The sequence below is a fragment of the Lactuca sativa genome, chromosome 3, assembly GCF_002870075.4.
Source record: "Lactuca sativa cultivar Salinas chromosome 3, Lsat_Salinas_v11, whole genome shotgun sequence".
Taxonomy (NCBI): Eukaryota; Viridiplantae; Streptophyta; class Magnoliopsida; order Asterales; family Asteraceae; genus Lactuca; species Lactuca sativa.
Window position 1 is genome coordinate 24,996,828 of NC_056625.2, and position 4,210 is coordinate 25,001,037.

The following is a 4,210-nucleotide window of genomic DNA, read 5'->3' on the forward strand; positions in this document are numbered from 1 at the left end:
CTGACAAGTAAGTTCTGCGGAATAATGTATACTAATTCCTTATAAATTGGACAAGCATTTTCATTTTTACAAGGTGTCGAAAGTTTTGAAAATGAGTTCGGTCAATCAGGTATTACGAAAAAGTTTCTCCAGCCTACCATGGCTATTGTTGTAAAAATATAGCCGAGAAAATACGTGCTTCCATCGGAAGCAATACGGTCGTAGAGCAGTTGTTCTGGAAGACTTGTAAAGCGTATAATTTATCTCATTTTTATGCATGTTTGAACAACTTAAAAAATGAGGTTAATGGGAATGATCTTCATTGGCTTGACAATATTCCCATTGCAAAATGGGTACAGGCTTGTTTTCCAAGAGTACGTTTCAATGTTAAATTCTTTGACATTCCCATTATTGTCAATTGGTTAAGAACAAACACGCATGAGTTTCCAATAACAACAATCATTGAAATGGTCCATGACTCGATGTAAGCAGTGTATCGTCAACGTGCTGCGTTTTGAGGTAATTATAAGCTATGACATCACTCAAATGGTCAATTGATATGTTATTATACGTTATGACATCATAATTTTTTTTTTGATTTAGTTCATTTCACAGGGGATTTTCATGGTCTTCTAACCCCTTATGCACTTAAGGTGATTCATAAAAGATTTATCCACTCGGATGGTTATAGGATTACGCATATTGTTGGCGGCAAATATGAAGCGACTAAGTATTCAACAACCGAATCTGTCCAATTAGACTGTGGTATTTGTAGTTGCGGTAAATGACAAAAATGCAGGATACCTTGTGAGCATGCTATAGCTTCACTACAAAGACTTGAAATTGCAGAAATCCAGCAAATGGTAAATTTAAAGTTAAGTACCGCGGTGTATCGAAATGCTTACCAAACTGAGACGGTCAATCGTATTCCAACCCTTAGGCATTGATAAATACCAGTTGAAAGTGTTGTGGTCTTACCTCCACGACAATTCAATTGAACTGTATTGTATGGATCATAATGAATATTAGATTGTATTCAGTTCTGTGTTAACCGTAGTTGTAATGGTCTGTTGGCGTTCTTTAGTTTTTAATAAAAAAATGTTTACCTTTAAATAAATAATTGTATTCCCATAATTGTAATGTATGGATGACAACGACTAGACAAACAGCTCTGCGGACTGACAAACATTATTGCGGACTGACAAAAAGCTTTGCGGATTGACAACAGCTCTCTGCGAAGTGGAAGGGACTATATATAGTCATGGATGGTTGTTGGATTTTTGGTATAGAGTTATAAATTTTTTTTATATTTAAAACGAGTTCATCTTCAACTTTGTATATTTGCTCGTGCAACGAAATTGATTGTTTCTATTGTGATCCGATCGACCCTTTTCTTGACCCATCACCAAATTTAAGAGAGTCGTATATGCCTGAGGATACTTTGCAACAACTGTAATGGGCTGAAGAACAAAAAAAAAGATAAAGACTCATCTCGAGCTCTCACTGAACGTCGTGACCTCATTGCGTCGGAGTGCGAAGAGGTTGGGGAAAGGATGACGATTACTAAAAAAAAAATCAAAGATCATGAGGAATGGAATATCAAACTGTCTAAAAAATGGCTTGCTGACAAGGATGCAGAAATGATAGAACTTGGTAGCCAAAAGGACCGTATGGAAGATAAAATAAGAATTAGGGACGACTACATAACAATGGAGAAAGAAAAGTATCATTTGCAATTCCCTTAAGTTAATTACTGTTCTTGTACGTTTACTATATGTTTCTGGTTTGTTGAATGTATTATCGTCCAATATTAGTTATTATTCTACTAGTAATGATGCACTAATATAATCATAATATTACCCATCATCTTTGAAATAAACACACCATTTCAAAGTACACAAATTAATGTCCTCTAAAACAAAACATAATTAATTATAAATACAACATCAATCATTCAAATCAAACGTTGAACAATAGTCTTCTCACTGCGTCCCACTTGTCCAACGTGTCACTTGTGTCCTGTGTGTCTCTAGCGTCTCCTGAGTCCCTTATGTCCCTTTCCCTTTCCCTTTTTGTGTAACTACCTGATGCCGCACTACTTTTTGTAGCCTTTTTTTGTTTCTTTGGGACCATTGTCAGACAAGTCGCTGCATTATGTGTTGTACTATCCCATCTACTACCCATTCTTACTATAGGTTCCTCACCTTGTGACGAGATACGATTTATATTTCTTGGCCTACCAGCTTGACGTGTATCCATTATCGGGGGTTTAATAACCATCATCTCAGCAGGAATCTCCCAATCACATAGTTCTGGAAGGGGGTAAACCGGCTCTTCATACGTACTTCGGTACGTTTCCATTGTGTAAGCATCTATAGCCAGATGTCCGAAGTTAGTTTTTTTCAAGTGCTTCAAGACCATTATGACATGACCACAAGGCAACCCAGTTCCTTCCCAATATTTGCATGTACAAGTCTCTTGCCTCAGATCAACTATGCCACCATGTTTGAAATTATGCACTTGATATATTGCATCTGAAACACCATAAACGGACCATCCTGTTGTACACTCTTCATTTTTACTAACTACTTTTTCAGTCCAGTCGGTTAGTACTATTGAATGTTTCCTTGTAAAGAAGATATATATAATTAACTTATTATTCGACCTAATTAAAGTCCAAAATAAATTCATACCTCCTTCGATGTGACACTTGTTACACCATTCATGTGAAAGACGACGGAAGAACTCAAGAAGGTGTAATATAGGCATCTTCCTTGCATCTACAGATATAGCATTCATGGACTCTACACTGTTCGAGGTCATGTAATCGTACCGTTTCGATAGCGAAAATGCTCTAGTCCATTTAGCACGAGGAATTTCACTTAGATATGCTGCTACTTGCGGCCTAGTAGAACTAAATCTATACCACAATTCTTCAAAAACATTTCTTTTGTAAGCTTTCACAAGCCTCCAAAACAACACTTTTGTTTTATCGTTTTACCCAAAGATGTGTACTATGTTTCCTAGTAGATGAAAAGCACACAAGCCATGATGAGCATGTGGGAAAACATTTTCAATACTAACCCAAATTGCATCAGCCCTATAAGTTACAAAAGTCAATTCTTGACAATCATCAACACATTCATACAACTTTTCAAGAAACCATGTCCAAGTAAGACCACTCTCTTTTTTGCATATTCCATGCGCAAGGGGTAGTATCTGGTTGTTCCCATCCATAGCTACTGCATGCAATATGGTTCCCTTAAAATCACCCTTCAAATGGGTACCATACATAATTATAACTTTACGACAAAAACGTTTGAAAGCTCGTATCTGCAATATATTAAAATGGAACACATAAACACTTTATAATTTGTTTAAAAAAATTATATATTAAATAACAAGTTTTTTGTATTTACCGTGCTCCCAATGGCATAAAAACAACACTCGAAACAATCTTCGGAATCTGTTTGAATATAGGCCACTGTACTGGGATTATGTCTCTTCAAATTGTGAAAATAAATAGGAAGTTTGGAAAAACATTCTTCAGAGGATCCCAACAACAGTTCCATAGCATATTGTTTTGCACGCCAAGCTTGTTTGTAATCTACATTGATTTCCAGCAAAGCATTCAAATCCCTTGATATTTCATTAGGCCTCCAAACCTTGGAACGAGTTTTTCCCATAATCTCATGCAATATAGTACCCATCACTTTTTTATTAGCATGCTTATGATTAGGGTGTATATGTAATGACGAACATGTGTGCACGTTGTTGAAAGTCCTGATTTCAAATTCATCAGTGGGATCAAGGCGTTTTGCATATAAACGCCAACTACAGTTCTCAATTTCACAATATACCTCATAACGATTTTTGTTAGAATGTTTGGTCTTAAATTGAACCTTTTCTCTGGTTGCGTTAAGACTTAAAGCAAATATTAGTTGTTGTTTGTTATCATATGTTTGACGAACAAACATATCATCATTTGGACCTAAACTGTGAAATGGTCCGGGTTCAACAATAGGATCAGGACAATCAGGTATGAGAGGCATACCGTAAAATATGTCTGAAGCTTTTTTCCCGTGTCTGAACTCATCTTCTGACCATCCTTCATTTGACTCTTCACCGTCTGACAAAGTTTTGTCAGTCAGTCTTCCAAACTCATATAATTTTTTTTCTTCAACCGTATTCACTGCCACAGTTTCTTCTTCTGGACACTCTTCAACATTAT